General features: G+C 51.8%; 1 long non-coding RNA gene across 1 annotated transcript; it reads right to left on the bottom strand.

Moving 5' to 3' along the window:
• Positions 1-10,852: 10,852 nt before the first annotated feature.
• LOC112814143 (uncharacterized) lies at positions 10,853-12,334 on the bottom strand. The gene is made up of 3 exons (XR_003205681.2): positions 12,175-12,334; positions 11,318-11,480; positions 10,853-11,185 (listed from the first exon to the last, which is right to left on the bottom strand). It is a non-coding gene; the product is annotated as an uncharacterized lncRNA (long non-coding RNA).
• Between the last annotated feature and the right edge of the window lie 13,247 nt (positions 12,335-25,581).

The raw sequence follows: 25,581 nt of genomic DNA, 5'->3' as shown, positions 1-25,581 counted from the left end.
CGGGTTCCCCTCCCTTCTTTCTCCACATCCCCTGAGCAGCCTGGAGACACTTGAGAGCAACCTTCTCCCCACCCTTGCAACTTTCCCTCCCTGCCTTCCCCAAGCCAGCCCCTCTCCCACAACAGACTCACCCAGACAGGGCTGTCCCCCCTCAGTAAGCAGCAAGGATGGGGAGTCATGTGGCAGAGGGAACTGGGTAAAGAGGTGAATGTGCAGACATCCTTTCTGCTACCTGGCAGACACCCTCAGCAGGTGGTTGAGAAAGTCACCCCCTCCCCACCCCAGGGTCCCAGTTGGGCCAGGAAGTCCTTACAGTCTGACTCAAATCCCACTTGCTGGGATATTTCCTCTCATTTGGCTTCTAAGGCACCCTCCTGTGTAATGGCTTTCAGAGTCTTGAAATCTGCCACTCCATTTCCTCCGTTTTTCGCAAATGTCACATTAAAGAGAACAAGGTGATTTCGTCTCTGCCTGCCTTGTGTCCCTGGTTACTTCTTGCAGCCCTCTCCTGCTCACTCTGTGTAACAGTCTTGTTTCAGCTTTTCAGATGTGCTACCACGGGCCCTTTGCACTTGCCATGGCCTCTTTCCAGCATACTTCCCACCGCATCCATCCCACTGAGTTCAGGGCTCAGCTCCTCTGTCACTTCTAAAAGGAAACTAGCCCTGCCCAGACACTCTCCCTCTCATGACACACCTCCACAGCACCCTGGGCTCCTCCTGGCTGATCGATTAATATCTATTTCCCTCAGACTGTCAGCTCCGCGACAGTAAGGACCAGAGTGGCTTTGCTCCCATGGTGTCCCCAGCACCTACTGCAGGCTTTGATCTGAAGTAGTTGCTCAAAAAATATTTGTTACCTGAATGACTGCAAGACTCTTAATCTCGGCTACTTGTGTGGGGTGTGGCCTTAGGCCCAGAATGACACCATAGCAAGCTTCCCGGCTTAATCTGGGCTGTCTCACTGGGGATATGCTAACGAAGGAAGGGCCGGCAGCTCAGCCGGTTTTTACAGCTTCCCCTTGAGCAACTGGCCCCACGGAGGAACCTTCCCATCCCCAAGGCAGGTCTGTGCGGTTGGGAGCTGGAGAAGCACCCTCAGAATAAGAGTCCAACCAAAATGAGAGTCCCTTGTGTGTTCCGCAGGCTTTGTAGCTTACAAAACAGTGTCTGCAATTCATATTATTCTCCTGATGAGGAAAACGAAGCGGAGGGAGGTCAGGGGACAAGTCCAAGGTGGCTAAGGCAGAACTTGAACACGGCTCTTTTCGAAACCAGCCAGTTTTTCTGAGGCCATTGTACAGGGGGAGAGGATGCACTGCCAGCCAGCAAAGATGCCAAGATTCTGGGGCTTTCAGTCTTTTATTCGTTCGTCCATGTATGCATGCATTCATTCATTTGTTCACGAGACGCAGGCCCCGCCTTGCCTCCTGGGAGGCCGCAGTGGAAAGCTAATGTTCTGGAGCCCTGGTCCTCCCGTGAACGGCCTGAGCTTGCTGTAGGTACTCTTTTGTGTTTACATGTAAATGTGCGTTTTTCATGTAAACTTTCAAAAGGTTCCCTGACACCACCTATCCTTCCCTCCCCTCTCTGCAAAAAGTTTAAGAACCACTGGGGTCATACATGCTAACTCAGTGTAAATGGGCAGTGGCCCACGGGCTCATTAGTCCTGCCCGTTTGGGTGACTAAGGCCCCAGCACGTGACCATCTCTGGCCCAAGTGGTAAACCTGGTGTCTGGACCACATGAGTCATCCGCCGGCACCGCCGACCTGGGACAGAACCCTATAGAAACACACACACGTGCACACACGTACGCACGTGCGTGCGCGCGCGCGCACACATACACACACACACACACACACACACCATCCCCCGCTCTAAAACTGCTCCTGACTCCAGGGAGCTACTCTGGTTTTTTTTTTCCCTCCAATATGAGTAACACACAGTACTGCCCACAATGGTGACATTTATTGAGGACTGGTGTGTGTCAGACTCTATGATGCCTACCTCCTCATCTTTTTTTTTATTTTTTAAATTTGTATTTAAATTCTAGCTAGTTAACATCCTCCTTGTCTTTTTATTTTTTTTTAAGATTTTATTTATTTGGGAGAGAGGGAGCGAGCATGAGAGGGGGAGGGTCAGAGGGAGAAGCAGGCTCCCCGCTAAGCGGGGAGCCCCATGCGGGGCTCGATCCCGGGACTCCAGGATCATGACCTGAGCCGAAGGCAGTCGCCCAACCGACTGAGCCACCCAGGTGCCCCCCTCCTTGTCTTTTCAAATCCCCAGAGCAAGCCCCTGAGTTAAGGAACTTGCCCAAGGTCACCCGGCTGGGGAGAGGTGGACATGGATGTGGGGTGAGGGTTGAGGAAAGCTCAATGTGTTTAAGATCCTTCAGGGATGGGGCAGTGATCAGGGCTCTTAGCTCCCTGTGGGTACGAAGCCTAGACGCATTCTGCTGGAGTCATTCCTACCTTCATTCTTTCTATGATTTCTTGAGCATCTTCTATATGCCAGGGGTGTGTGGGGGCTTGGTAGCCGGCCTCCAAGATGGCTTCGATGCTGCCCACCTCGTGGCATCCACACCCTCCTGCGGGCCCCTCCCATACTGTGCCAGGGTGGATGTGAGTGACCCGTGGTGTGGGGCAGAAGCGAAGGCACAGCCCTGCCCATGTGGGTTATGACAGACTGCACTTCGTCTTGGGTGCTCTCTCCCTTTCTTGCTCTCCTCCTTTTGGGGGTCACTCCCTCAGTTGCCGGGCTGTGGACAGTCCCATGGGGAAGCTCACAGGCAAGGAACTGAAGCCTCAGGCCGGCAGCCGGTGCAGACAAGGCCCATCAAGGACAACCACATGAGTGAGTTTGGGCGCAGCCCTCCAGCCCCAGTCAGGCTTTGAGATGACTATAATCTTGTTAGGACTCTTGGCTCAGAGACACTGTGGAGATAATAAATGCTAGTTTGAAGCTGCTGAGTTTTTAGGGTGATCTCTTACACAGCAAGAGAGAACCAGAGATGGATCTGTAAATACAATTGCCATGGTTCTCATATTCCGTTATAAAGGAGGCAGCCAGTGGAAGGAAGGAAGGAAGGGAGTGGGGGGAGAGGGAAAGAACTGAGTATGTCAGATAGCAGGAAGTTCTATGGAGACAAATAAAGCAGGGAAGTGGGAGGGGGAGGGAGCTTCGATTTAAGAAGGGTGGCCAGGGAAAGTCTGACTGAGCAGGGGCCAGTTAAGCAAAGACGTGAGGGAGCGAGCCATATAGAAATCGGAGGGGAGAGAACATCAGGCAGCATGAACAGCACATGCAAAGGCCCTGAGGTGGAAGCATGTCTCGATCCTGTCACCCACCCAGAGCACAGTCTTGGTCTATTTGGCCACTAGATTGATTGTCTTCACCAGGCCTGTCTTTGACCGTCTCATCCTACGGCCTCCAGGAGTGGGGAGGTGGCACGCTGAGCCCCCACTGCTCTCTTGTTCTCTCCCTAAAAGGCTTGGGCCCTCGACCTGGGCTCCATGGCTGTATTCCGGGGAGTGACCACAGTGACAGATCTTCCCAGCCTTCAGTCGGGGCAGGTGATCTGGGACAAATCCAAGTGAGACTGCAGGATGAGAGAAATGACGGAGGAAATGCAATTTGGACACAGAAACTCCAATTTCAAAGGTCCTCCGATAATGTACCTGGCTTAATGGTAGAATCATCTAACTCCATGCTGTTGCTGTAATCGTGGGTTATTTTTTGCCATTTACAGTTTGGAGCAAGCAAAATACAAAGTGTGTCTCTGTGTCATAGCAGAGGTGCCCAAAGCTGCCCATTTGATATGCCCAGCCACCTTGCTTCTTGGTAACAGATTTATTACTTAATAAGGTCTGAGGACTGCCTCTTTCTCTGCCCTCCTCCCTCTCAACCCAGGGATGCCTGCCTTGTCCTAGAGTGCGTCCTCAGAGCCTCTCAGGGCTCCCCACGAGTAGGCCCATGGCCATAGCAACCGTATTTTCCAGATCAGTGCAGTGAGCCTCAAGTTATATGTAGAAGACAAAGACACAAGAGCTGAAGATGGGGCTTTCTGGGAGAATGAAGGGCAGAGAGTAGCAAATACCTCTCCAAGAGACCCACTCATCCCCGGTGGGCGGGGGGGAAGGGTGGGCGGGCAGAGGAATTGTTCATTTATTCATTCATGCATTCTTTCAACAAATTTTTCTTAAACTTGCTGTATGCCAGGATTGGGCTTGGTGCTGGAGAAACCATATAAGCAAGACAGAGTTCCTGCCCTGGGAGTGCTTCTCGTCTGCTGGGGAGACAGACAGGTGCATCAGCAGGGGCCTGGTGATTCTGGTAAACATGGGAGGGACACCCATCCCAGTTCAAGGGGAGGACCAGAGAGGAGTGTGTAGGTGTGTCGATGTCAGGGGAAGGTTCCGTGAAAAGTGACTTCTTCTTCTTCTTCTTTTTTAAGATTTTATTTATTTATTAGAGAGAGAGAGAGAGACAGAGAGACAAAGAGCACAGGTGGGGGAAGGGGCAGAGACAGCAGGCAGAGGGAGAAGCAGACTCCCCGCTGAGTAGGGAGCCCGACCCAGGGCTCCATCCCAGGGCCCCGGGATTATGACCTGAGCTGAAGGCAGACGCTTAGCCAACGGAGGCACCCAGGCGCCCCAAGAAGTGCCTTCTAACCCAAGACCTGCAGGATGAGTAGGAGTGAGAGGAAGAAGAGAACTGTGCCCAGGCAGGGAGAGAGCTTGTGCAAAGGTCCTTAAGGCGAGAGAGGTGGTAGAAAGAGCAGAAGGCGGAGGGTCTTGTGAGCTTCATCCCTGAGGGCCACGGGGAACCACTGCATGTTTGGAGCTCAGGATTGACACAATCACATCTGTGTTTTAGAAAGATCACTTTTGTTGCTGTTACTGGCTGCCCCTCCTTCTTTTCATGGCCCTGTGGCCGAGAAGGGCCTGTGGGGAGACCACAGCCCAGGCCAGCCCAGTCCTCAGAGTGTAGGAGGGATAATGGCAGGCTCTTCTCTCCTCGGCACCCCATCCCACCTCAGCAGACTTCAGGGTCAGGTTCGGAGCGCTGCTATATTGGGCTCTCGTGGGTGAGGGTGCCAGCCCGCCTCTGTCCACACTGGGCCTGCTGCCCCCCGGACTGAGGGGTTATTTGTATCTTCAGGGTGGCAGGGCCTCCTCCCCAGAGCCACGGAACCCAAGATAACAGGGCAGCCTGGGAGCTGTTTATGAAAAGGGGGTGGGCAGGCCCGGGGCGGGGGACGGTGACTGCTGCCACAGATATAGCAATTGGGGCGGGAAGCCTGTCTAAATTACAGCTCCCAGAATAGAAGGGCCCAGAGGGAGGGGCGGGGCGTCCTACGGAGGGAGTTCTGGCGGCTGGCCAGGCCTGTCCGGGCTCCAGGCCGCGCCGCAGGCAGCGCTGGGGTGGCCCCGGGGCCGTGGCTGTGAGGTGGAGCCAGGCGGTGGCAGGGAGGCTCCTGGGGGTTGGGAGAGAACCAGCGCGGTGTGACCTTCTGGAAGGGGTGAGGGCGGTGAGGGGAGGGCAGGGCTGGGCTGAGGGCGGGGGTGCCGTCTTGCCTGCCCCTGGGAGAGACTCCCCGTCACACACCTCTGTGAATATTTCACAGAAGTTGAGAGATCCTGTACAAAGAACAAGAATGGGGACGCCTGGGGAGGGGCTCAGTCGGTTAGGCATCTGCCTTCCGCTCAGGTCATGGGCCCAGGGTCCCTGCTCAGCAGGGAGTCTGCTTCTCCCTGCTTGTGCTCTCTCTCTTTCTCTGACAAATGAATAAATAAAATAAATAAAATCTCAAAAGAAAAACAAAACACCAAGAATGGCGGGCATCAGCACTGCAACTCTGAGCGAGGCCCTGCTCTGAGCCATAACATGTATCGCTTCAGTTCCCCCTCATGGCTCCCTGTGACGTAGGTATTATGAGACCCATTTTACAGAGGAGGACATCGAGGCCCACCGAGGTCAAGTATGTGCCAAGTCGAGCTAGGGAGTGATAAACTAAGATGCGAGCCCAGGTTTGTCTGACTTCAAAACCCGGGCTCAGCGTCAGGGGGGCTGTTGGAAACCTTAGTCTCCTGGGCTCGGTTTTCTCATCTGTAAAATGGGGATCATTGTAGGTAACTCAGAGGGCCCTCGGAGAATCTAATGAGGATATATATGTGTGAAAGTATTCATATCTTTGAAGGCAGATTGTAGACAGGAAAGTGACACATTTCAAGGGATAAATATGTGAAAGGAGAATATTTACAAAGGCAATGATTTCCAGTTCACTAGGGGGGCTCACAACGTCTCCAAGGAACATCCTTCTTTACTTTTTTTTTTTAAGATTGATTTAGTGAGAGAGAGAGAAAGAGTGAGTGGGTAAAGGGGCGGAGGGAGAGGGAGAGAGAATCTCAAGCAGATGCCGCACTGAGCGTGGAGCCCATTGTGGGGCTCGATCTCACGACCCTGAGATCATGACCTGAGCTGAAATCAAGAGTCGGATGCTTAAGCCACTGAGCCACCCAGGTGCCCCTGGAACACCCTCCTTTAAGATGAGGAATCAGGGATGCTTACCTGGTTGGCTCGGTTGGAGGAACATGTGACTTTTGGTGTAGAGATTACATAAATAAATAAAAACTTAAAAAATTAAAATAAAATGAGGAATCATCCCTTTGCTTATCCTTGGTAGATACTCAGTTTTCCTATAGGTTGTGGCTTAAAGCAAGGCACACCTGCATTTTAAAAAATTTTTTATTATTTATTTATGTATTTATTGGTGAAGATTTGATGCCTTGAAACTGTATTTCTTCAACTGGTGTACCCAAGGTGTTGATTTGCAGCTGAGGCTGAGGACTAATCCCCAAGTTCCCAGCACCAGCTGTTTCCTGGGCTGGGGGGTTTCCATACAGAGACATAGGTTTGGGCTGGATGACCCTTGTCCCCAGGCTACTGCTGGCTCTCTGAGCCTCCTGCCTTCCCACGTGTGTTACTTAATGTCGTGCAAGATCCCCTGGTCTGCCCCAGGGGAAGTGCCGCAAGGAACCTCAGAGACCAGAACTTGCTGATTCATCTGCAGAGCCAAGGGCAGGTTAAGGGGACTGAGTCCCGGAAAAGGAGGTGACACCTGTCTGGCAGCCTCACCAACACTCCCCTCATGCCTGACTGTCTCCTCTCTCTTTCTCCCCGGCTCACTGTCTGTGGAGACCAAGCACCATGCAGGGAGCGGGGAACCACACCTTCTACCTGCTCATCCCCAGCCCTGCAGTGGTCCCTTTCCAAGGTCGGGTCTTCCCCTCCCCTGCTCTGGGAGCGTCAACATCTACTTGGCCGCTGTACCTCCTGGTGAGGTTTATGATCGAGCTGTTAGGACTGCTCTTGACATGGTGAAGTTGCACCAGATGTAGCTGGCTCCTACCACTATGCACAAAATCACAGCTCCTGGCCAACTCCTAGGTCTATCCTAGGGAGCATTCTGTGGAGAATCACCAAGACAGAGTCCCTCCCGCACTTATTCGTTCGTGTATGAATGTTTATTGCATTCCTACTATGTATCTGGAACTATTCTAGGCACCAGGGGCACAGACAATTTTGCCCTTGTGGAACTCACATCTAATGGGAGAGGCAACCAACAAGTAAATATATCAAGTCCCGGAAGGCGATATGTGTTACAGGGAATAGAGAGAGCAGGGAAGGGGACTGAGTGGGAGGGAGGGGTGATCCTTAATCAAGGGCAGTTGGAAGCCTCACTGATGAGGTGCAGGGCACAGTGGTGCAGATAGCTGGGGAAGAGCCTTCCAGCAGAGGAAAACAAGCAGCAGCCCGAGGCCAGTGTGTGCATGGAATTGAGTGAGCTGGGGGGTGGGGGGGGAGGGCTGGAAGGATTGAGGTATTATCCAGGGAGGAGCAGGTTTGAAGCATGAAGTTTAGTGCTGTGAATATTTTCCTAAAGTCTAACTCAAGTCCCTCAAGCCAGTTAGTTTAATTAAGCTGGGTTAAGGGTTCAGGTGCTGATTTGCTGTTTCTTTGACTCTAACCTCATCTCACATCTCTGGGGAGAGTGGCTGAGTTTCCCCTGGAAGGCAGTGTTTCCTGAGTGCCTGCCCAGGCCCTGCCTTCCTTCTGCCTCTCCACACCGCCCCCCTACCCTGCCCTTTCCCACTACCGCCCCCTGCATCCAAGGTTGACCCACCTGCCTTAACTCCTCCCAGCACACACACACCTAATGTCCTTATCACTTCTTCTGCATCTTCTCTCTCGGCTACACTGAGAGCCCGGGCGGGATGGACTCATTTTTTTAACTGCTTGGAGTTTATTGCACTGGGTACCACAGAGGTCTCCATAAATACGCTTGAATTGATTCGGCTGTGGATGCTCAGCGCGGGCCAGCTCTCTTCTTGGGGACGCATGGGCTCCAAGCAGCCTTCTTTGTACAGTAGCCCCCCCCGCCCCCCCTGCCATGGGCTTGAGGGATGTAAGAAGGGCTGGAGGTTACTAAGCATGGTGGGGGTGGGATCCGGGGCTCACACTGGGAGAGTGGAGCTGGAATTTCTGATTCCCTTCCCCCACCCTTGGACTTGACCATCTGCATACTAAATTCCTGTCACCTCTAGGATGTCCCACAACATGAGACTGTGGTCTTTCAACCCCTGGGTTCCAAGGTGTCCCAGGGGCTGCTGTAGGGCAGGGGAGGCTCAGTGAGATCCCTCTGCCCCACTCCCACTCTGACAGGGGGAGGAACTCTGCTTTTATTTATTTTACATGTGTGTTTCCAGGGATGGTTTCATTTCAAAAGATGATTTGCTTCTAAGGACACACACACACACACACACACACACACACACACACACAGCAAAACATCGATATAGCTGAAAGTGATAGAAACCCTGGCTCTAGGGGCGCCGGGGTGGCTCAGTCATTAAGCATCTGCCTTGGGCTCAGGTCATGGTCCCAGGGTCCTGGGATCGAGCCCCGCATCGGGCTCCCTGCACATCGGGGAGCCTGCTTCTCCCTCTGCCTGCCGCTCCCCCTGCTTGTTCTCTGTCTCTCTCTCAAATAAATAATCTTTAAAAAAAAGGAAGGAAGGAAGGAAGGGAGAAAAGAAAGAAAGAAAGAGAGAGAGAGAGAAAGAAAGAAAAAGAAAAGAAAAAGAAAGAAAGAAGAAAGAAAGAAAAGAAAAAAGAAAAGAAAGAAAAGAAAAAAGAAGAGAGAAAAGAAAAGAAGAGACCCTGGCTCTAAGAGCTGGCGTTATCTGACCAGGGCTGGCCTCCTCCTCATCTAGAAACAGGAGGAACATATGGAAATATTTCTCCAACCATGGGATGGTAGCTGTCATGTTCCTCAAAGCAGGATTTTCTGACTTTAATGTTTGTGACCTGCGGAGCAGACGCTCTGGTGATTCTGACTCAGGTAACCGGTACACCACGTCTTGACCCTGAACGCGCCCGATCTCCTCTGATCTCGGAAGCTAAGCAGGGTCAGGCCTGGTTAGTACTTGGATGGGAGACAAACATTGCTTTTTAAAAAAATTCCTAAAAGAGAATGATTTCTGGGGACACCTGGGTGGCGCAGTCGGTTAAGCGGCTGCCTTCGGCCCAGGTCATGATCCCAGGGCCCTGGGATCGAGTCCCGCATCGGGCTCCTTGCTCAGCAGGAAGCCTGCTTCTCCCTCTCTCTCCCTCTGCTTGTGCTCTCTCTGTCAAATAAATAAAGTCTTAAAAAAAAATGATTTCTGGAAGGATCTATAAGGAACAAGTAAGGGCGGTTACCTCTGGGGAGGAGAGCTGGGAGGCTTGAAGGCAGGGGAGGCAGGAAGACTTACTCCCATTGTATTCTCGAATTCTGTACCACATGCATGTGTAGTTGAACCACATACATGTATAAATAAATGTAAGTTTCTTTGAAAAATAAATTTAAAACATTTAAAGCATGGTTCAAGTACAAGGCAAAAAAACCAACACCCTGAATATAGCCCTCGCCTTGTTCCCACTGCAGATTGGAATGAAGCGCGGGGAAAGCCAGCAAACTGGCTCCAGAGGCCTTTGGGAGGACAGTGAGGGGGGGGGGGATCGTGAGAGGAGGGGCGGGGGAGTCACCCAACCAACCTCTCCCTCAGGCGTAGCAGAAGGTGGGCAAGAGGGGTGATCCTGTTTCCCCTGAGGGAGCTGCCAACCATAGCAGAGGTGCTAAACGACAGAACAGGCACACCAGCAAACCACCTGGGCTCCTGAGGCATATACTTCAGAACAACTGCCTCCAGGCGTTGGTGCTAATCCGCTCGCTGGGCTGTTCCCTCCCTCCAGTGTCAGTCCCTCCAGGGCAAAGCCCGTGCCTTGCTCCTCCTGTGTGTCCAGCACCTGCGCCCCGATGCACAGGCCTGAGAAGGCTCCCCGTGCCCCCCGGCCCAGCAGAGGGGTGCTGCTGCGGCCACAGCACCTGGTCACCTGCAGCTTACGGCTTACACACGGCCTTTTCCATGCCAACTGGGCTCCCGATCACCCTGAGGGAACGGTCTTGCGTCTACCATCTTGTATTTTGTGGTGTTCTCCTGGCTGAGCCACTTCACCTCTTTGGTTCTGTCATCTGTCAAAGGGGAGCCCTGGTTTCTGATTTAGCCACAGGCCAGGGAACACCTAAGAATCCAGGGGTTCAAAGAGGCAGTAAGGGAGGGGCAGAGACCCAGTTCAGACCAGTTTCTGAACTGAAATATTTCTGCTGCCCCATCATCCTGGGGAGGTGGCCGGCTGCTCCTTATCACTGATGCGGAGATACTCGGAAAGGGTTGATAAACCCACTTATTTTCTCCTGGCACTTTGGTTATTATTAGGAATTTGTTAGGAGAGAGGAACAGGCAAAGGTATACCTTCATGCTTATTTAATAACCTTTTTTTTTTAAGCATATTCCTGTGGCCACAGGTGCTGGGCAGGCAAGTATAATGACGATACAGAGAAAAGGAAGAACATTTAACTCCTTATGGCAGGCCGTTGCCTGCAGAGAAAGTATCCAGGGATATGAGGGCGGGAAGGCTTCTCTCATACAGATGGCAAAACTAAGGCCAGGATTCGGAAGGGGCTTGCCCAGGTTCCACCAGTCGGAAGGCTCCAGCGATCTTTAATGGGATTTATTAAGGAGAAAATAGGAGTGTTGGTTCTTAGCCCAATCCTAACGGGGTGAAGCAGGGAAAGGTCGAGCCTGGGGGACAAGACAGGAGGGGGAGGGTGGTGTCATCCTACAAAAGGAGGGCGGGGAGCCCAGAACAGGATCCAGGACCTCGGTCCTCCCTCCCTCACGCTTGCAGATCCTTGAAGACTGCCCTTTCCTCACCGGAGGACGCAGGCGGCCAAAGAGGGAGATTGTCCACTCCTGAGCCCAGAGCCTCACGCCGAGGAACGACAGGGGCGGATAGGCGTTCTCCCATTTCTGCTAGTTCTGTTAAGTTCTCGTGATGTGCTTCTGGCCAAGTGCCTTCGCCCCTCAGTCTTGCCACCTGCAAAATGGGGTCACCGCCGCTGCCCCACCGCGCGGGCCAGGAGGGCCTAGAAGGAGGGGTTCTGTGCCTGGCTGCCGGGAAATAGGTTCCTCCCCGCTCCCCCAGGGCCCGGCCCAAAGAGGCGTCTGGAAATTGCACCGAGCCAGCCAGTCTGGGAGGGAAACAATCAGCAGCCCCGACGCGGGGATCAGAGCAGCTCTGCGGACGGCGGGGGCGGGGGGCCGGGCGGGCGGCGCAGGGCGGAGAAAGGCGCGTGTCGCACGCAGCCCCCCGGCCCGTCCCCGCCGGTGGCCACGGCCGCCCTTCCTCCCGGCGCTCGGCTCGGCGCGCGGCCCGCACGGTCCCGGCCCCGCTCGGCCCGGGCTCCCGCCGGGCGTCCCCCCCCCCGCCCCCCGCTACCTGGCGTGTGGCCCGGGGCGCCGAGCCGGTCACGTTCGGGAAGGAGGGGACCCGGCGTCCGGCGGGCAGCGGCCCCCGCCCAGCCCCGGGCACGCCTCTGCGGGCGCCACGTCCCGGCGCGGGTGCGGTCCCCGGGCGCGACGCCCTCTCGGCGGCCCCGGGGTCGGGAGGAGCCCCGCGCCCGCCGGACGCCCCTGTCCCCAAGAGGTGGCGCTTCCCGGAGCCCCCTTCACCGCCCCCGACCCTCGGTCAGCTGAGAGCTGGTAACTTGGGGGCCAGAAGCAAAGCCAACCGGGAGGAAGGGGCGCCAACGACCGGAGCTGGGGTCCCCTCCTCCGCTGCCGGGGCGGCTGGCGAGCGTTTCCTGCTCGGTACCGCCGCCCCTGCCCCCGAACGAGCCAGAACTCGCCCTTGAACTGTAGGACGACCTCCTAGGCGGAGGAGGGTGGAGAGAGCCTCCGGGTCAACCTTGTGGTTTGACGGATGAGGAAACCCAGGCCCAGAGAAGGGCCCTGACTTGCTCAAGGTCCTCACTGCAGGGTAGCGCCTAGTCCACGTCTTTGTCGCCCAGCCCAGGCCCCTTTCTCCGACACCGCGTACCCTACTTCAAATTAAATCAAATCCACCCTTGGGCTAAGGACAGCCTGACTTTGCCAAGAGTGGTTTGGCTAAATTAGTGAAATGCTAGGAAAAAAAAAAAAAAGGAAGGTTTCTAATAAAAGCTGTCTCCACCCAACCGAGTGTTCTCCGCGCTCACCCACTAGCTCCACAAATCACCTGCACAGCCGCGCTGGACACCGGCAGCCTGGCAGCAACAGGCCCCTCCCTCCTTTCTTGCCCTACCCTCCTCCCCACGCACAGTGGCATTTTCTTCTCTGGTACCTGGAAGGGGCACAAATGCCCAGCGACCTGATTGGATCCCTTGCTGCCTGTGTTGTTTTCTCTGCCTTTAGAAACTGCCCAGGGCTGGGAAAGTAGGGCTAGGAGACGGATTTGATTCTTCTGCTGTCTTTTACCTCTAGCTAGGGTTCTTGCGTTCTACCCAGGGCAGATCTCAAACTGTGTCCCATGATTATATTTAGACATCCCTTCATTCCCAGTCTTTAGGGAGGGCTAATTTAGCTATTGTCTAAACACACCAAGGCACAGTTTCAAACCACACCAAGGATGACCCTTTGCTTAAAAGTCCCACATCAAAAGTAGCTCCTCCTAGATCCCCACCCTGCCCCCTGACAATTCAGTGAGGAAATGGCCAGCTGCCAAGTAGTGGTAGATTACAAAACTTAGCTTGGTCAAGACTTTCTGGGTCAGGGTAACCCAGAGGGGGAACTGAGAATCCCAGCTCAAAATCTAGATCACCCTCAACATGTGTGTGGTTGAGCAGATCATTCAACCCCTCGAGGACCTTGCCTCCATCCCCACTCTCTTGGAGACCATTCCATCTTCTCAACTGTAAGAGAAACAGCATCTCATCTTGAGCGTGATGACTGACCTCAAAATACTTTCGGGGGACTAATCTACACTCACAGAAGGAAGAAAGGCACATCTAACCCCCCAATCCTTGTCATACCTGTGTGTATAATGTATATATGGAATTCTGTGTCCCAGAGAGCCACTTGAGGGTTTAGGAATCCTGGGTCTTTCACCTTTCTGTGCTTCTCACCATTAGGGCCCAATCCTGGAAGTGAGACTGAGGTCCTCACAGACCTTTAAATAGGGAAGCCACCTTTAAGATCATGCCTCCTGACCCTTTCATTTTTTTTTTTTAAGATTTCATTTATTTGAGAGGGAGTGAGCGAGAGAGAGAGAGCGAGCGAGCGAGCAGAAGCCAGGGGAGAGGCAGAGGGAGAGGCAGACTCCTCCACGCTGAGCAGGAGCTCCACGTGAGGCTCGATCCCAGGACCCTGAGATCATGACCTGAGCCGAAGGCAGACGCTTAACTGACGGAGCCACCCAGGCACCCCCACTGACCCTTTTCATTTTGAAGTGATTCCATAATTATTAATTTGTATGTTGAGTACCTGCCATGTGTTACAGCTGAAGACTGTTCTCTTCACTCAGGCCCACAGCGGGACTAGGAGACAAACAAGTCAGACGCTAGTTATAAACAATGTGAGAAGACGTGTGACAGTCATGTGCGGAGCGTAGGAGGGACCAGCTCTGCTTGGGGAAGAATCCGATATACAGAGGAGTGATACCTGATTTGGATTTTGAAGGATAAATGGTTGGCCCAGAAAGGTGGGTTGGGATAAGAGGCTGAATTAGGACTACAACCCTGTTTCCTAGGCTGGCTGGTGCTCTTTCCTCACATGGCCACTATTTCTATCACCTTGAAATGACTCGCTAGGGAATCTGAAGAGCTGAATTCCCAGCTGCCTGACGTGGGGCACCCATGCTATAGTCTAGGAAAGGCCATGATGCTGTTCAGCCTTGACCCCGCATCCATCAGCAAGACCAAATCAGCCTGGGCAACAGAGGGAGGAAATAAGAGACAACCGATCAAGCAGACAGACCATGCCAGCAGTGAAGATTTGAATCTTTGAAACTCTTGACATAGCCTAGTTCTCTTTTGCCTGGGCAAGGAGAGCAAAGGTAGATTCCATTTCTTTCTCCACTCGTAGGCACCAGAAATGTAGCCTGGTGAATCTGAACGGTGGATTCTTGGTTGTCTGTGTGTGGCTTTTCCACTAGTGGAGAAACTCTTTCCCAGACTTCCTGGTCCCTGCCATGTGGCATGGGGTGCTCAGAGGAGGCAGATGTCTTAGTTCAAGACAAACCCAATTCAGAATGGCGACTGTCTGGGCTAAACATGCAATTATAGAATGAAAATCCAACAAAAAATGAAGTTGGAACCTATTGTTCTTTTTAGATCAGTCTCTGTATTGCTTCTCCTCCTTTAAAATATGAATGAATTAGAATTTTTACATTATTTTAAAAGACTGGAACATGAGCACTACGTGTTATACGCAACTGATGAATCACTAAACTCTACCTCTGAAACTAAGAATACACTCTATGTTAATTAATTGATTTTAAATTTAAAAAAAGACTGGCATAATAGAAATACGTAAGCGAAAGAATGAGGTCCTGGGACTGACTTCCTGAGAGGCAGATCCGCAGCAAGGCCGTGAACTTGCAGGCTGGCTTAATGGCCACTTCGCTCTGGGGGAGTCAGTTTCCTTACCTAGAACACGAGAGCTGAGATCCCAGGACCCTGAAATCATGACCTGAAATGAAGGCAGATGCTTAACCGACGGAGCCACCCAGGCACCCCTACAGAGTTCTGACTCTTTTTTTTTTTTTAATATTTTATTTATTTATTTATTTGAGAGAGAGAATGAGATAGAGAGAGCACATGAGAGGGGGGAGGGTCAGAGGGAGAAGCAGACTCCCTGCTGAGCAGGGAGCCCGATGTGGGACTCGATCCCGGGACTCCAGGATCATGACCTGAGCCGAAGGCAGTCGCTTAACCAACTGAGCCACCCAGGCGCCCCAGAGTTCTGACTCTTGAACCTACTGCTCACCTGCCTGATTCTGTCCTCCGCCGTGTGGAAAACAGTGCGTCCTGGTGACCATCTCGCACATCAGTCTAGAACGCCGGAGTGAAGGAACGTGGCGAGGTGGAGAAGGAGAAGCATGTGCCCAGGGCCCAGACCTGAGAGAGCGTGTGCAGTGGGAGGACAGGCAGAGGGGCTGCAGGTGGGGGTGGGGGTGGCCGGCGGGAAGCAGGGGAGGCAGAAGAAGGGCTGTAGACAGGTCTGCCCATTGCTGGTCAGGTGGCCTTGATGGAACCTGCTCTCCTGTCATTCCCACAAACTGTGGTTCAACTCATGGGGCAGCTCTTGGGATTCACCAGAGTGGGTCCCCCACTTCGGTGGAGGTTTCAGAGTCTCCATCATTGGTGTCCTGAGTCGAAGTCCCCAGCTCTTTCCCTGACCTGTCCCCAAGGTCTAAACACTTGGATCATGAAGAAGTGGAAAAACCCAAAGCCCTTGAAAAGCATTCTGTTCTCTCACTCAAGACAGTGGGTGTGAGTCTTAATAGACCCAACCCAAACATGTCACATCATCCCCAAACACATAATTCCACTCCTTCTCCTTGTGGTAGGGATCTGGGCAGAAAGATGGGGCTCCCCCACGACGAGGACGGTAAATAAAGGAGTCTTAATTTGTAACCAGCTCGTGTTTGAAGTTCTAATTTTGTAGCTTTCCAGGGTGAGCCTTATTCTGTGGTCTACGATTGGCTGGCATCTTATTTGCTAACCCAAGCCACCATCATTCACCTCAGCCGGCCTACACTCCTGTTCTTTAAATGTTCTGCTGCTCCAGGCCTGCATTGGGCTGGCATTTCCCCCATGAGTTCGCTGGATTTTCATCCACCACCGAGCTGGCTGCCAGCGACGGATGTCCTGCCACCTGGGCCCCGCGGGAGACCTCGCAAAACCCAGCTGTGAAGTTGGTGCGCCCGTCAGAGCAGCTCCATGCCGTCCTAAACTGATTGTCACAAAGTCACAACCGGAAAGCAAGGAAAGTCACTTCCACACACCGAATACCCACCGTTCTCATTTTTCAGGTCAATATTCTTGACTCCGGGGGAGCGTCCCTCATTCCTCCAATGGATCGGTCTCTCATTCCTCTGCTCCTGGCCCGCTTGATGCGGTCACTTCACACCTGAGGGGCTGCCGGGGGCTGTGCTCCTGCATTCATCCTGTGGGGGCCCCTGACCCCCCACCCCAAACAACAACGCCTGTCCATTTCCCCAAGGCGGTGTGTGTGTGTGGGGGGGGTACTTCCCAGGAAAAGTCTTCTTTGGCTTGATCTGTGCCCACCATTCAGTCTGGCCACACTCTGTGGTTTCCATTCCTGTCATCCACTGACAACATCACAGAATGGGATTTACCACCATTAACACTGCACGCCAGTGGACAGCGCAGAATCCCAGTCTGCGCAGTTGTGGTCCTGAATGGTTTTCTTCTTGCCTGGTCTCCTCTTTCCCATCAAGTCCATATTAGTGGATACCACACAACAGGTGCTTGGGACAGGTTAGCTGTGGCCTTGAGTTGGGTTCCCTGGAAACCGGTGATTTGGGAGCAGGAGGCTTACTGCTCACTCCATTACGCCTCTTTTGTTTTGTTTTGTTTTTAAATAAGTCCTCAGATAGTGATGCTGGCACAGGCCCCGTCTCAGTCAGGGCTCTACCGGAGAAACGGACCAGGAGGAGGTATCTCTCTCTCTAGCTGTGTCATCTATCTGGAGATTTACTGCAACGGACTGGCATGCACACTTGTGGGGGCCAGCCAGACAAATCCAACATTCAGCAGGCAGGTCCGCAGGCTGAAACTCTAAGGCAGGAGCAAACGCGGAATTTCTTCCTCAGGGAAACCTTGGTGTTGATCTTAAGGCCTTTCAACTGATGAGACGGGGCCCACCAAATTATCAAGGATGATCTCCTTGACTTAAAGTTAACTGGCTGTAGATGTTAAATAGCCTCACAGCAACACCTAGATTAGCATTTGGCTGAATAAGGGTACTCTAGCCTAGCCAAGTTGGCACACAGAACTCACCATCACAAGCCCTGTGGCAGGAAAGTCAAACCCATTCTCGGAATATGTGTTGATTCCAGTCATGATTAATTGTTGCTTCATTAATTGGAAGGGATCCAATCTAATCAACTTGTCATCAGGTGGCTAGTTGATCTTTTTTGAGGGATGGTGTTGCCATCTTAGAGGCGTGGCATTGGTCTCTTATTGAGAGATTGGTCGATAGTAGCTAGATGAATCTTGGTGAGCGGGAGCTCATGCTAGTTGGCCCACTTGTAACTTTCATTATTTACTCCCGTGGATCTCCATTCATGTACCCATTGAGTGAGCACCAGGCTGACCAATGAGAGGGGCTGGTTAATGTCCACTGGCCCGGCCATTCGGTCTACTTAGTTACGTAAGTGCATCTACCATGGTGGATGCCCATTGATGGGCATTAATGTGTAATGTGAAGATCTTTGCATCTCATGCCCCCTCCCACAGGTCTGTCCCCCTATCTCATTACCATACCTCTTTGTCCCTGATCTTCCAAACTTTATCTCTCAAGCCCCTAACTAACTAGTCAAGTCATTTGCTGCCATCCATGTCTCTGGTATATTCTTACCTTGGGCTATTTTTCTTTCCGCACATAGTAAATGCCCAGGTATACTGCCAAAGCTCTGCCCACTGGGAGTTTCCCTCACTGCTGTTTTTCAGGGTCACCCAGAGTAGGACTGTAGTGCATGCAATGTCTATTCCCAGCTTGCATCCAGCAAGCCAGCCCATCTATGAACCAAGCTCTGCGTTTCCCCCCCTACCTTCAGATGATCATAAAGGACCCTCCACCCTCTACCTCCACCCCCACTCTCAAGTAGCCACCACACATGTAAGCTGAAGGAGAGGTACCAGTGTCATACTGGTGGATTGCACGGGTGGTTGGGCCACATGCTTGTGTAGTTTGCTTCCACGTCTTACTCGTGTCCCCCGTTTTTGCCAAGTTCACTCCTGGATATATTCTTTGCATCTTAGAGTGCTGCTAGGCCCATGCGACTTTATGAGTTGGTGGGTCTGACAGCATTGAGCTCACGAGGGAAAGTTCTGGCTGCATGAACACTGATGGCCATGGTCACGTGTTCTGTTTCTACCAGGATCCAGCAGCATTCCAGAAGCTGTTTTGCCAAAGGTTTCTGATGATCTTACACAGATGGCATGGGCCCCTGTCTACACAATTCTCCTAATGGGGCTTGCTGTAACCTCCGCATAATTTCTTCATAGATGCCTCCAATGTCACAGCTGTAAGGCCCTTCCCTGGCAGGGGGTAGGCCTGCTTGCACATGGCCTGGATCCACTGAAGAACCCTTTCGTATTCTGGACCCCACTCGAAGTGGGCGTTCCTCTATGACAACAGTGTTACGAGTTGAAGCAGCATGACTAAAGAATAGGAAGATCCAGAAAGGTCTACCACGCATTGCACTTGTTTCTTTGCGGTGGGAAGTGCAAGATGAAGTAATGTGTCCTTTATTTCAGACGCCCTGGGTCACTGGGCCTCTAGACGTGTCACTGGCACTGCAGGTCCGTAAATCTCAAGGCTTATTTTCCACCCTCTAGAGTACATGTGTCTTAGCAAAGCCTCAACATACTTGCCGCCGCTAGCCCATCCGGTGTGATTCACAGGATGTCACCAAGAGTGGGTCACTGTGATGCTCTGCAGGATGTTAGGTAGGTCCCTTTGGACCATATTATATCAGAGTGAGGGGGAGGTAACACAGGTAGGGTAGGGGGAATTAGACAATAACATATACTTTTATCCATCTAAATGAATGTAAATTTTTCCTCATTCTCCTCGCCAGGGATGGAGAAGAAAGCATTCACTAGATCAGTGGCCATAAAGCCGGTGCCCGAGGCCACGTCAGTCAGCTTTCGCCAAGACACCACGTCTGTTTCAGCGGGCCTATTTGTTGAGTTTGCCGTGGTCCGTTTGAGCCCCCTAGGCTCTGTCCGGTCGTTGCAGAGGCCAGACCGGTGAATTTAGGAGGCTGTCGTGGAGATGACCACTCCTGACATGTTCTGTTAATCCCCTCTGCAGCCCTCTGCAGATCAGCACCTCCCACCCCCCTGATCTGACACGGCCCCTCATTATGACCACTGAACTCACCTGCTTCTGATGTTTGCTGCCATCTGGCCTCTATCATGTAAGGATCCCATCATTCCCTTTGCCGCTGGGGAGTCTAGTCCAACCTTATAGCACCCTACAGCCCTTGATCCCAGCCCAGAACCCTGTCCAGCTCCTATGCATACATGGCAGCTGGGTCCTGCAACTTCACGATACAGAGCCTGTGTCAGTCAGAGTCCAATCAGGAGACAGAAACCATGGAGTCGTCTGAATGGGGAAAGTTTAATATGTAAGTAATGAAGTCTAACAGGGACCTGGAGTAATGAAGGATTGGCTGGTAAAAACAAAACAAAACAAAGAGAACTCAAAAGTATCTAACAATAGCAGATGAAAGGACCAGCCAGTACCCCTGATGCAGATAGAGAGCCCTTAAGTGGCCTCCCCAGGGCTGAGACCTCGATCTCATCAAGAGGACACAGTTGTGGCTTATCAGATGGCAGGGAAGTCGTCGTGCTGAGCAGGTGGGTCTTGCGGGAAATTTGCCTGGCAGAACTCACCAAAATCTGCCCTCTGGGATGCCTGGAAATCCAGGGAAGATGTCGGTCATTGGAGGCAGTCCCCACTGAAGGGCCTGACGAGGGTGCTGGGGAGGCTGCTGGCCTCTGGGTGCTGCTGACTGCCAGGTCTTGCACTAGACAGCCAGTAAGCTGCCCAGGCCCTGGAAGTCAGGGGCTGGAGAAGCTGCAGGAGCCTGCCAAAAGCTTCACCCTAGAACTAGGAAGAGAATCCCTTTCTCCTGCAGTGAGGCAAAAATTGACAACTGGCGCAGTCCTTTTCTTCCTTTAACAAGGCCAGCACTTCCCTAGCTGGGTTGTGACTTGGTTACTGGTCTGGTGGCCAGGAGAAGAGGTGGGGTAGATCCAGAGAGGCGGCTCTGCATCTGCTCTCAGCAAGAGGGGAACATTAGCCCTTTGCGGGAGGGGTGAACCACTTCTGCAGTCCCAGAGGGTTAAAGGAGATCTGGAACTTACTGGACCCAGATGTCCCCAAAACGAACGTCAGAGTCCCACCCCTTCCCAACCAGGCCCCTGGCCTTGTCATAGTAGGTTCTCAATGGGTAAGAATTCAACTTTATTTGGAGCTCTGCTACTTTTATAATTAAGTCTTGGGCCCGATCTTCAGCTTTTCTGCTCACTGCTCCTTATGTTCCCGAGGCAGTTAGTTTTCTATTGCTGCATAAAAACTACCACAAGCAGGGGGGTGGGGGGATGGGTTAGCCTGGTGATGGGTATTGAGGAGGGCACGTTTTGCATGGTGCACTGGGTGTTATGAACAAACAATGAATCATGGAACACTGCATCAAAAACTAATGATGTAATATATGGTGATTAACATAACAATAAAAAAATTAAAAAAAAAAAAACTACCACAAGCAGGGGCACCTGGGTGGTGCAGTCAGTTAAGCGTTGGACTCTTGGTTTTGGCTCAGTTCATGATCTCAGGGTCATGGGATCAAGCCCCGTGTGGGGCTCTGTGCTCAGTGCAGAGTCTGCTGGAGATTTCTCTCTCTCCCTCTCCCTCTGCTCCTCCCCCTGCTCTCTCTCTCTCTCAAATAAACAAATAAACAAATAAAATCTTTTTAAAAAATTATCACAAGCAGCTGCTTAAAATACCATCCACTGATTATCACGCAATTCTGTAGGAATCTGGGCAGGCTGGACTGGATTCTGCTTGGGGGATCAGGTCAGCCATGCCATGAAACATAGCATGATCATGGGAGTAGAATTTCATCGCAGTGACAGGTTTTGGGGATTAGGACGTGGAATCTTGGGGGGCCACTTGTAGACTTCTGCTGACCATGCTCCTGCAGATTCATGTCCCTCCCAAATGCAAAATACACTCACCCCCCCCCTCCAGGTTTCCAAGGGTCTCATCCTATTATGGCATCAATTCAAAGTCCAAAATCTCATCAAAGTATCATCAGCTCCAAAGTCCAAACTTGCATCATCTAAATCAGATACAGATGAGGCCCCTGAGTACACCCCCTTCAGGGCAGCTCCTGGACGCAGTTCCTCTCCATTTATGGGCCCTTGAAACTAAAGAATTAAGTTACGTAGCCCCAACATTCCCAACATACGGGGTGAGACAGGCATAAAACAACAGTTAGAGTCTGGTTCAAAAAGGGGGAAATGTCACCAGTCCAAAGGAGTTTTAAAATCGAGTCAAGCACACTCTGTTAGGTTTCAGGCCTGGGAATAACCCTTCATGGCTCATGACTCTGCTCCCTGGGCTCATGGATCCACCCTAGAGTCACTCTTCCTTTCTCATGAAAGACAGCACATGTTTGCTACATGTCTTCCCAAACTGCTTTCTGTCAGTAAAATGTGGGGAAGCCGAAAGCTCCTTTCATTTTCTACTGTCTCTCTCAGTCCATCCTCATGCTGTTTCTCCAGGTATACTTTTCAAGAACCTGTGGGCTTTGCATGGAATGCACAGAGATCCACTCCATTAGACCAAAGGCTCTCCCCCACAGATCTTTCCGGGATGGTCCCTTCTATTTGACTTCTGCTGAGGAGGCTAAGGGGCAACACCCCCTAAGCTTCCTAGAGCCCCCCGCCGGTTTGATTGAGACTATGAATACCCTTGATATAGATTGAATTGTGTCCCCCTGAAATTCATATCCTTGAAATCCTAACCCCCAGCACCTCAGAAGGGGACTCTATTTGGAAATAGGGTTGTTGCTGAGATGATTCACTAAGATGAGGTCAACCTGGAATAGGGTGAACTCTTAATCCAATATGCCTGGTGTCCTTATAAAAGTGGGAAAGTTGGACATACACACACTGGGGAGCGCCATGTAGAGATGGATACAGACATGGGTGACGCTTCTACAAGCCAAGGAAGGCCAAAGATCGCCAGCAGCCCAGCAGAAGCTAGAAGAGAGGCATGGGACGGATGCTCAGCTTCAGAAGGAACCAGCCCCGCTGACACTCCCATCTTGGTTTTGTAGCGGAGACAATAATACATTTTCATTACAGAAGCTGCCCAGTTTGTAGTCCTTCGTCGCGGCAGCCCCGGCACACTGGTAACAAGCCCTGCTCTCCTGTGACTGGCCTTTGGGTCCTTCTCAAGTTTCAGCAAAAGGTTGTGGAGTCACATGCCTGAACTTCGCTCCTCGCCAGTGAAGGGTGTTAGTATCGTCTGCGTTCTGGTAGGCTGAGCCTTTCCCAGATCATCACGCCCTGGCTCCTTTTTAAGTTTTTCCCTTAATTTCTTTCTCTCCTCTTGTATTTTCTTTTCTTTTATTTATTTATTTATTTTTAAGATTTTATTTATTTATTTGACAGAGAGAGACACAGCGAGAGAGGGAACACAAGCAGGGGGAGTGGGAGAGGGAGAAGCAGGCTTCCCGCCGAGCAGGGAGCCCGATGCGGGGCTCGATCCCAGGACCCTGGGACCGTGACCTGAGCCGAAGGCAGACGCTTAACGACTGAGCCACCCAGGCGCCCCCATCTCCTCTTGTATTTTAATACAAGCAGCAATGAAACCAGACTTGGCCTAGAAAATCTCATTGAAAACATCCAGGTTTATTGCTTATAAGTTCTGTTTTCTCTATAGCCATCAGACACAGTCCTGCTAACTTTCTGCCGCTACGTAACAAGAATTGCCCTCCCTCCAGTTCCAATGATATATATTCCTCTCCTCCTTCTGAGCCCTGGCCATCAGCGTCCTATGGTCCAGGTTTCCGGGTGCCGCCAAGGAGAACAGTCTGTGGGACTGTAGTCGCCTTGCGTGGGGACAGGTGGTAGCTACGTTCGCGGTGAGCACAACAACAGCAGGTAGACTTGTGGAATCACTGTGTTGCACATCTGAGACTAATGTAAACTATGTGTCAACTACAATTCAGTTAAAAACAAAACAAAACACCGACCATGGCAGAAGCCGCTGCCTTGCGCTGGATGTGAAATCATCCTGCAGCACACAGGATGTGGAAGAGGCAAGGTCATGTACTGTCATCACAGAAGTCATGGCAAGGACCGTGGAGCAACTGAACAGATCTGCTGTTGTTTGGACAAAATAAGAATTCTTTGTAAAGGGGCGCCTGGGTGGCTCAGATGGTTAAGCGTCTGCCTTTGGCTCAGGTCGTGATCCTGGGGTCCTGGGATTGAGTCCCGCATCGGGCTCCCTGCTCCGCACTGGAAGCCTGCTTCTCCCTCTGCCTCTGCCTCTCTCTCTGACTCTCATGAATAAATAAATAAAACATTAAAAAAAAAAGAATTCTTTGTAAGTATATACCCTGCAATCGCATATGCCATGAAGCTTTTTATTACACATTTTTATCAAAGATTTAAAAAAAAAAAAGAGTCCAGGTTTCCACCAATGGTCTGTTGGTGGAGATTGAGCCTCTCTCTGAGGCTGTTCAGGGTCGGACTTTTCCTCATGTTCTTCTGACCGGCAGTGTCTTTAACATACATATTTCTAGGGGCTCCGGGGTGGCTCAGTCGTTAAGCGTCTACCCTCGGCTCAGGTCATGGTCCCAGGGTCCTGGGATCCAGCCCTGCATCGGGCTCCCTGCTCCGTGGGAAGCCTCCTTCTCCCTCTCCCACTGCTGCTCCCCCTGCTTGTGCTTGCACACGCTCTCTCTCTCGTACGCACTCTCTCTCAAATAAATAAAAAATCTTAAAAAAAAAACCAAACAGGGCACCTGGGTGGCTCAGTCGGTTAAGCGACTGCCTTCGGCTCAGGTCATGATCCTGGAGTCCCAGGATCGAGTCCCGCATCGGGCTCCCTGCTCGGCAGGGAGTCTGCTTCTCCCTCTGACCCTACTCCCTCTCATGAGCTCTCTCTCTCATTCTTTCTCTCAAATAAATAAAATCTTAAAAAAAAAAAAAACAAACAAACATACATATTTCTACTAACGGTCTGTTCAGAGCGATCTAGGCTTTTTCTAGAAGTCTAGAATGCTCCCCATAATTCCTGCAGCCTCCACTGCCTGATTCCAGAGCCATTCCCATATTTTTATGTATTTGTCATGGCACTCTGCTTCCAAGTACCCACATCTGTTTTACTTTTTATTGCTGTGTAACAAATATCACAACGCAGTGGATTTATTTTTTTTAAAGAATTTTTTTATTTATTCATTTGAGACAGAGAGAGAGAGAGAGCATGAGGAGGGGGAAAGGCAGAGGGAGAGGGAGAAGCAGACTCCACGCTGAGCAGGGAGCCTGATGCAGGGCTTGATCCCAGGACCCTGAGATCATGACCTGAGCCTAAGGCAGACACTTAACCCTCTGAGCCACCCAGGCGCCCCAACGCAGTGGATTTAAACAAGCCAAGGTCCCATGACTTTCCCATTTGCCTTTCATCGGTGACTAAATACCTCAGCCATTCATTATCTTTCCCTGCTACGTCAGCGGCACTCACCAATAGCCTTCCGATTCTACTGTCCTTAGAATGGGTGCTCCCCCCAGCCTCCCAAAAGCCTGTGGTATTGCCCTCTCCCCACACCAAGTGCATCCTTTCTCCCAGCTCGCCACGAGTGAAAATTCGACCAACAGCACCACTCCAGCAGGAAAGCATGCCCGTTCCACTTACCACTAGTGACGGAGTCTTTAGCACCAGCTGCCCAGCAAGGGTCCCAAATCCCAGCTTAGACTCTGCTTCCCCAAATCAATCCTGGCACCAGCTCTGTCAGATCAGGCTCCTTGGGAAGGGACTTGAGTGCTGAGAATCAAAACCTGGAGAGTCTTCAGTGAAGTAGGCTTGGACAGGGGTCAAGTTGGACCCAGAGTTGAACTGTTTCTGAAAGGGGGGGAATCTGGGTGGTGCCCCACAGCATCCACTATAATTACTGTCTTCTGTATCTCCGAAGAGCTAATATTTGTACTTCGCATTGTCTATTGCTGCTTAATAAATTACTCCCAAACTTAGTAGCGAAGAGCAGCAACTCATCATCACATAGTTTCTGTTGGTCATGAATCTGAACTCAGGTGAGCATCTCTGGCTCAGGTCTCTCATTAGGTCATCAAGCTACAGTCACCTCAAGACGGCGGTGGCTGGCGAGCCCA

The sequence above is a fragment of the Callorhinus ursinus genome, unplaced genomic scaffold (assembly GCF_003265705.2).
Source record: "Callorhinus ursinus isolate GAN/ISIS: 27379988/994484 unplaced genomic scaffold, GSC_fseal_2.0 scaffold52, whole genome shotgun sequence".
In the NCBI taxonomy this organism is placed as follows: Eukaryota; Metazoa; Chordata; class Mammalia; order Carnivora; family Otariidae; genus Callorhinus; species Callorhinus ursinus.
This window is presented reverse-complemented; position numbering and strand designations above follow the sequence as displayed.